This window comes from Thamnophis elegans, chromosome 10, assembly GCF_009769535.1.
Source record: "Thamnophis elegans isolate rThaEle1 chromosome 10, rThaEle1.pri, whole genome shotgun sequence".
Lineage (NCBI taxonomy): Eukaryota > Metazoa > Chordata > Lepidosauria > Squamata > Colubridae > Thamnophis > Thamnophis elegans.
This window is the reverse complement of record NC_045550.1, coordinates 70,958,047-70,966,654: the sequence shown is the minus strand read 5'-3', so window position 1 is coordinate 70,966,654 and position 8,608 is coordinate 70,958,047. Positions and strand designations below refer to the sequence as shown.

Below are 8,608 nucleotides of genomic sequence, written 5' to 3'. Positions count from 1 at the left end.
GTGAACCAAGCCCTCAAGCAGGTCCTAAACAAGCTCAGAATGGAACAGACTGAAGCCATCCGGTTTCCCACCATGAGCCGAGGTGGCGCAGTGGTTAGAGTGCAGCAGTGCAGGCCACTTCAGCTGACTGCTATCTGCAGTTCGGCTGTTCAAATCTCACCAGGCTCAGGGTTGACTCAGCCTTCCATCCTTCCGAGGTGGGTGAAATGAGGACCCAGACTGTTGTTGGGGGCAATATGCTGACTCTGTAAACCGCTTAGAGAGGGCTGAAAGCCCTATGAAGCGGTATATAAGTCTAACTGCTATTGCTGTTGCTATGATGAACCCCAAATGGGTTTTCTATGCCAGTCAAGAGCCCTTTGGTTACATGGCATTGAATCCCAGTCTCTACCCTCTGGGGGTTCATAGGTTCTCCTCCTCCTTACAAACACAGTTGAGCCCAAGATCCCCACTGCTAAGTAAGGCGGTTCTTAAGTGAGTTGGGCCACATTCTACAACCTTCCTTGCCACGGTTGTTAAGTGAATCACCGAAGTGGTTAGTAACCTGGTTGTCGAGTGAATCTGGATTCCCCACTGACTTCGCTTGTCAGAAGGTCGCAGAAGGGGATCCCGGGACACTGAGACCATCATAAATATGAGTCAGCTGCCAAGCACCCAAATTTTAATTGAATAGGGATGCTGCAGTGAATTAGATTAATAGTTGGAAGGGACCTTGTAGGTCATCTAGTCCAACCCCCGCTCCCCAAGCAGGAGACCCTGCACCATTTATCTGATCATAAAAGGTCATAAAATAGGGTGAAAAATAGCCAAGTCATTTTTTAGGGTTGTTCTAACTTCGAATGGCCACTAAATGGACTGTTGTAAATCAAGGACTACCTGGACTTGGCAGTTTCTTTGGTTCAGAGGCAGGATCCTGAGCATTTTTACCTGGGAGTAAAGCTTTACTTCTGAATAAGCCTATCCCCCCCCAAAGCCCGCATACTCACCAGCGGTGGAGCCCCCCCCCCCGAATCAAACCCTCCTTTGCATTTAATCCAAGTCTTAATCCAAACTCTCTTCTAAACTGTCAGCGCCGGGAAGCCTTTTAAAGATTTTGAGGTAGGGCAGTTTGTCACATAATCGATGGTTCTTTTCCGAGGGATTCTTCCCTCCTTTTTCCCCACAGGCTGATGGCTCATTTCTGCCAAAAAGGGGGGATTTGGAGAGGAATAATTTAAGGTGAAGCAGCCGCCCTCCCCCCTTTTTCACGTTTGATCTTTCGCCTCCAAACTCCAGGAACAGTTTGAAAGGAACGGACAACACGATCTTTATTAAGCAGAAAGAAATGTAATTAATAGAAAATTAATAAAATGTAATTTAAAAAAAAGAAAGGAAGTGTGTGTGTGTGTGTGTGTGTGCCCGTGTTGCAGCTATTTGCAAGGAACAAACGTAAGTTTTGAGCAAGCCCTTGGCTAAGCTTGAATAAAGCTGTCTTCCGGGTCAAGGAGGCTGGCTGTGTTCAAACTTTAACTGGGATGAATCCTGATTCAACTGTGCTGGCTGGGGGATTCTGGAAGTTGAAGTCCACAGGACAAGGTTGAGAAACACTGTGTTAAGCGAATCATTGCAGTTGTTAAGTGAGTTCCACGGTTGTAAAGTGAATCTGGCTAAGGTGGCATGGGAGGGGGGCTCCAGTCTTCCCTCAGAGACATTCGGGAAACCAATGGCTACCTCCTGCAGGTGGAGGAAGGCTCCTAAGGACCATCGAAGGAGCTTTTAGGAAGTTCTCCTCCCCAAGCCAGATTCCATTCCTGGAGGAAGGAGAGGGGTCCCTGGCTTTCTTGTCCTGGGCAGTACCCAAATTTGTTTTCATAATTTGGAAACCAGCATTCTATGCAACTCATAAGCCTGCAGAGTCCATCCGTGGGTTCCTCCCCATCCCACCCACCCACCCCGCTTCCGTCTCAGTCCTAATCCTTTTCCTAAGAGAATTCTACCTATTCTCACCTCTCCTTTGGAGACAACGCCCAGCCCTTCCTCGCCTGCACGCTTTGAGGCTCCAGCTGTCGTTTCAGGCTGGGGACAGTGAAAAGAAGAGTTTTAATTATTTCATCTTCCGCATATAAGCCATTAGCAGCCTCCTAATTGTTCCAGGCAAATGTTTGAAGAGAGCTTGAAGCAGACTTTCTCTCCCGGAAACGCCATCCTGAATTAATTTCCTGGGACTCGGTGCCAGAGTCTCTTGCTTTGAGAGCTGAATTATTATATATTTCCCACACACATTCTGTGTCTCTCTCAAACTCACCAGCAAAGGCTGCCCACCCACCAGTCTTTCCAGAGCAGCTGCAGAAGGAGCCGGCCAGGGGTTTTGGCCAGCAGAAGCAGCTGAAAACACAGTTCCAAAGCTCCTTTTGTCATCTGGCCAAATGGCATTCCTGACACCCCCTGTCCCCACCGAAGCAAATTTGGGGGTTAGACAAAAAGGTTTTACACCTGGGCAGGAAAAGCCAAAGGTCTTTTTTTTTTTTTCATTATCACACATGTAATAACATGTATTTGCCAAGAACTGGAAAACAGACAAAATCCCATCAGAAGGAGAGAGAATAAAGAGAATATTGGACTGGGCAGAAACGAATAGGTTCACTTTGAAAATGAAAGACAAAGAGGAATCTTTGCACTTCATAAAATTGGGGGCAATTTTATGATTGGTTAGAAAAGGAATATGAATAAAAGATTACAGATCAAGCACCCCGGATGACATACTATTAAACCAAGGGGAGGGGAGGGAAAAACAGAAAAGTATTAATATACAAATATACAGTTAAAAGATGACATATGTGGAACCATTTTTAATGAAAATAAAATGTGGAAGAGGGAATTTTTTAATGTAAATATGGAACTGGCTTTGCTTGAATTCCACCCCCAAAAAACCATCGAAACGAAGAAGAAAATAATTAAACACAAGAACGGAAGGAGGGAGGAAGAGGAGGGCAAAGGAGAGGAAGCAAGGGTGGGGTAGGAAGAGGAGGAGTGGGGGAGAGGGAGGGGAAGAAGAAAAGAGAAAAGAGAGGAGGAAAGAAGAAGGTAGCAGAAGGAGGTTGGGAGGACGGAAGAAGTAGGAGGGTTGTTGTATGTATGGGGTGGCAGGAAAGCAACTCCAATTATATTTTTAACTTTTTAAGTGAATTGTGATCAATGTTAAAGGAAAACACATAAATATCAATAGTACTTATGAGAATGTATATTTGTGAACGTATATATGAGAAAGAAAAATAAAGATTTTTATTAAAAAGAAAATAAGCCAAAGGGACAAGCAGAGAATAGGTGGGACCTGCCTGAAAAACATTACCTGGGAGGGGGGACCTCGGAGTCCCCGTGGAGGGTCCCTTAAACACGAGCCAGTCCTGGGCAACAGCAGCCGAAAAAGCTAAGACAATCTTCCCTTTTATAAACAGAGGCATAGAATCAAAATCTCACACGTATTAGTACCACTTGGTAAAGCCTCAGTAAGGCCACACTTGGAATTCTGCATCCAGTTTTGGTCACCACATTACAAAAAAGATGTTGAGACTTTGGGGGGGTGGGGGGGTGCAAAGAAAGGCAATTAAGAAGATCAAAGGCCTGGAGGCTAAAACCTATGAAGAATGGCTGCAGGATTTGGGTTTGATTAGTCTAAAGAAAAGAATAATTAGGGGGTGTCATAATAGCAGCATTGCAGTATTTGAGGGGCTGCCACAAAGAAGGGGGGGCTCAACTTATTCTCCAAAGGCAGGACAAGAAACAATGGATGGAAACTGATCAAGGAGAGGAGCCACCTGGAATTAAAGAGAAACTTCCTAACAGTGAAGACAATTAACCAGTGGAACAGCTTGCCACTAGAAGTTGTGGGCGGCTCCATCACTGGAGGTTTTGAAGGACAGATTGGATAGTCACTTGTCTGAAATGGGATGGGTTCTTCTGCTTGAGCAGGGGGCTAGACTAGAAGACCTCCAAGGTCCCTTCCAGCTCTATTCTGATTGGCTGATCAAAAACAGAAGGCTGGAAGTGTTGAATTTTAGAAGCTGTGGCAGGTGCAGCAAATCATATAATCCACCTTTGTCATGTTTTTTTCTTTTGTAACCCCTAATAAAAAATAGTTCTGGCCTCAGCTCCATCTTTTGATTTGACATCCCTTCCAAATACTTTTTCCATCTGGTGCCAAAATGCCTTAGCTTTCGGGCACTCCCACCACAGACGGTAGACGGTTCCTAGTTTTGTGCACAGAGGATTCTGTGCATATAAGGACTCTTACAATAAGTTGTGATTATTCCCACCAAGGGTTTAGTCTTCATTCCTTGCCTCTTGCTTCTGGAGGGGATGGGGATGGCTGCTGCGTGGCAAGGCATTTTCGCCCAGTTCCTGGCATTCAGCCGCTGGTGTGGAATAGCTGCCCCCCCCCTGCCTCATTCTAATAATTTATAATAATAAATTCGCTCATCATCAAAATGCTGCAGAAGCTCTCTCCCTCTGCGGCCCCCATCTGCTGCCGTCCCAGGCTAACAGGGGCCCTGCTTTCCTTCCAGTCTTCCCTCGTTTTGGAAGTCAAAGGTCATGTGGGGTTTTCTGCATACGTCCCCTGCAGCCCCCAATTAAGGGGAGGGGGGGCTCTTCCCTTGCTTCCGCTCTCTTCTTCACTGGGGGACTTCCGGTAGGGTCTCCAACCCCGGCTTGGGAGGGAGGAAGGGAGGGGGTCCCATACTGTAGCACCATTGATAGGTGTCTTCTGGAGATGCCAGGTGGGATTGGCATGCCCCCCCCCACCAAATTAGCCTCAGAGAAAGGGATTGGTTGGATGCGAGTTCTCCTCATGCCACAGCCACGTTTTAACACCCCCCCCCCCACAGCTATCCTGGTTCCTGGAAGGGCTGTTCTGTCAACCCCATCTGCAGGGAGACCTCCCCCTCCCCTGGGTAGATCAGCCCCCTTCTCTCCTAACCCAACCCTGTCTTCAGGGGTTGCCTCCAATTGGGCTTATTTGGTTCCTTCTTTGCTTTTGCTCTGAAGATCCAAAGCTGGGCCTGGCAACACCCCCCGAGAGGCTTCCCCACCCCATTCCCAGAGCCCCCCCCCCTCTCCCTTGCCCTCCTTTCTGGAGGTGTTTGGGGCCTCGAAGCCCGCGATGCTAAGGAATTGGCAGGGGATGAAATAGTTTGCTGATGGCAGCTGCAACCGAAGCCAAAGGAAAAAAAAGAAAAAGGGGTTGTGTTTTATTCGACACCCACACAGGACGTTCTGTTCTCTTCATCCCTTCAGCAAAGGGAATCTCGCCTGCCTCCCCATGCCGCCATCTCTCGGGTGGGGCCGGATGAGAAGCCCCGGAGCAATCAGTCTCAGCTGCTCTAAGGTGCAGGGGCTTCTGTGAAGGGCAGGTCCCCCCCCCTCCACAAAAAAAACCTCAAGACAATAATAGCCACCATAATCTCTGTACAGGCAGTCCTTGTTTAGCCTCTGTCTTCCTATTTAGTGATGATTCATGGTGGCAGCAGTGGTGAGAAAGTAATTTTGCAGTGGGGGGGGGGACCTCACCTGGATGACCTTCCCAAGCTAAGCCAAGTAAAGGTCAAACTGTAGGGCAGCCACATAGCGACCGATTCACTTGATGGTTGAGTTGCTGTTCCCAATTGTGGTCGCTAAATGAGACCGCCTTTAAAAGCGGATGGGATGGGTAAGAGAGTGTGTGGGAGGGAGAGTCCATAGCTGAGGATGGACGTAAACGTGGGTGCCTCCAGTTCTTTTTTTTTTTAACCATTTATTAATGATTTATTTATGGTGATTCCCACTCAGTAGGTGGAGAGTTCAAGTCTAGGCAGCGGCAGATGTTTCTCTATCAGGTTGCAAAGAGAAAATATCTGCTGCTAACTCCATGTAGGCGTCAGGAAAGGAATCCGGCCAGGAAATGGTCAGTTCCACCCAGTCGTCTTAACTCCATTCCAAATCTAGGGATTACAGAGTCGTAAAAAGAAAAGAAAAATAGTGTATGATGAGAACATGACAAAGAGAAGTAAACTTATACACAGAATCCAGGTAATTAAATACAAAACTTCTACTGTAGACAAAGATCAGCAGAAGTGGCTCAACCCAACATTTCCTTCTTGGATTGGCAGGATAGACCCAAGTCTTTGGTGGAACCTTTTTCAACGCACCTGGTTCGAATCCCCTGTAGAAACTCTTCCACAAGCCAGGAAGTGCTCTGAAAGAATAAACATTATGATAATACAGTAGCTGCCCTTAAAGAGTCCAATTAAAAACTAGCTTCCCAATTTTATTCCATTCAAGACAATATTCAAAGTTCAAACCTTTATTGTCAATGCGCAACATGTGTACAATGAAAATTGGACGAGCCTCCCTTGGTGCAGCCCACCAAGAACCCAGAATACATCTCAATAAATCAGTAAACAAAAATAAATCCCTAATAAGTAATAAAGTAGCACACATTTCCACATACATACTGTACTGCATATATATATATATATATACTATTACATTACACCGGTATCTATGGTACATGTTGCCCATTACACTGTAAGTCTATCACATGAAGCCTGATTGTGGTGTCAATGTTGCCTTTCAAAGTTTGACAGCCCCCCCCCCCAGATAAATTTTTCAGCCTATCCGTTGGGCTGGCTCTGCTTCGATATCTCCTTCCCGGTGGTAGGAGAGTAAAAAAGGACTGTCCAGAGTGTGAATCATCCCTGAGGATCTTCCTCACTCTGCTAAGGCAGAGAGTCCTGGCAATTTTGTCCCGAGCCCCTGAGAGCACAGAGGCTAACACTGATATTGGTCAACGTTTGATGGGAGGCATGGACTGTTGAAGAACCAGCCTCCCCAAGCACTTCATCAGACGCCAGTGCAATGGGTCCGTAGCCATTCAGGCTGTTTGTGGCTGTTTTCCTCAGGACTGGAAGGAGGGTGGCTGCTTTCAGACATGATGGGAGACTGGCCGTTTGCAGGGAGACGTTAAAAATCCTTGCTAGGACCTCTGATAGTTGGCCAGCACAGGTTTTTACCAATATCCCCAGCACCCCATCTGGACCTGCAGTTTTGTTGGGATTCACGGCCTTCAATACAGCTCTCACTCGGTGTCCATCAGTGGTGGGTTCCTACCAGTTTGGACAGGTTCGGCTGAAGCACTCAAGCCCTTTATTCTATGCGAGAGGCATTTAATTCCTGCAGCTGCCCCTTTCGTAAGTTTCAGCTTCCAACCCCCAAACCCCTTTGCTGCTCTTCCCGGCCCTCTTCCTAGAGTCCCCCTAAGCTTTAGCAACCCCTCCCTCAAATGATCCCCTCCCCACTGTCAAACCTTTCCCTGAGGCTGCGTTATGTTTACTATTAGTCTCCTCCTCATCGTCCCTATCCCCCACCTCCCCCCACTTAGGACTGCAGGACTGAAACTTTGTTGCTTGCCTCCTTCCGATTTCTCTTGATATTGTTTCCCGGTTGCTCATTCGAACCCTCGGACTGTCACTAAGTGTTGCCCCTTAGGATTCCTCATGGACGTATCTTGTCTTTCTATGTCCACTGGGAGCATCTGCACCAAAGGCAAATTCCTTCTGTCTCCAATCCCTCTTGGCCAATGAAGAATTCAACTCTCCTCTCCTCTGAGTCCAGTTCTAAGCATTTGATGGAAACCGCCAAGCCCTTTTCTTCTTCTTCTTCTTCCTCCTCGTCCTCCTCCTCCTGCCCTCCTCCCCCTCCCCCCCTCCTCCTCCTCGCCCTCCCCCTCCTCCTCCTCCTCCTCCTTCCTCCTCCCCTCCTCCTCCTCCTCCCCCCTCCTCCTCCTCCTCCTCCTCTTCAAAGCCCACCCGAACTCTGTGCCTTAACTCGGTATTGCTACGTCATGAATGAATGCTGACAGTTTCCGTCAATGGAGAAGAAGCCAGCTGGCATCTCCAGGGACCCCCAAAGGATCTCGGGGCGAAGCAGCGCAGACCAAGCACGCAAGGAGTTTGCACGGGCGGAGCGAGGAGGGGAGCCGGCGAGGAAGAGGAGGCTGGGGCTTGCAGAAGAGGAACACGCATGCGCGCACCCCCCCCCCCCGCTCTTTCTGGGAGGCCGTTCCCCATTGCCAGCTGTTGGCGTCTGCAGGAAGGGTTGGGCTGCGGGCGGGGTAAGGAGCCTCCGGGTGGGATTGGCTGAAAGGCAGGTGGGCGGGGCAGAGGAGGGCGGGGTTAGGTTTGAAATAGCCGGCAAAGGGGGCTTCTCTGGCATTGCTTGGAGGGGGAGCGAGGGGGACGGAGGCTGGGGGAAGCCTTGTGACTTGCTCGGTGCAGGCAGGAGGGAAAAGCCTCAACGACTTATTACTGACTTTTTTTAAATCAAAGTTTGAAATACAAGGGAGAATGGGAAAGAGAGGGAAAAGAGCAGGATGAAAGGGAAAAGAAGAAAGAAAAAGCTTTGAACTTCAGGCTTTTTAGTGCAGTAGAATAAGGAACTAACATTCAGCCTCAGCTTTTGGCCCTTGCAAAACTAATTCCATTCCGACTTTTGCAACTGAGATAGTTTGGTTGATGAAAGTAGCTAGTATATTTTGCAAAAGTAAAGTAGTACCTTGCTGGGAGCTCTTGTTTTCAAGATATTCTTCAACTAGTGA

The 8,608-nt window shown here is 48.0% G+C and overlaps 1 long non-coding RNA gene across 1 annotated transcript; it reads right to left on the bottom strand.

Annotated features, from left to right (window-relative positions):
- Window positions 1–5,793: 5,793 nt before the first annotated feature.
- LOC116514304 lies at window positions 5,794–8,006 on the bottom strand. The gene is made up of 3 exons (XR_004256088.1): window positions 7,821–8,006; window positions 6,162–6,208; window positions 5,794–5,954 (listed from the first exon to the last, which is right to left on the bottom strand). It is a non-coding gene; the product is annotated as an uncharacterized LOC116514304 (long non-coding RNA).
- Window positions 8,007–8,608: the final 602 nt, after the last annotated feature.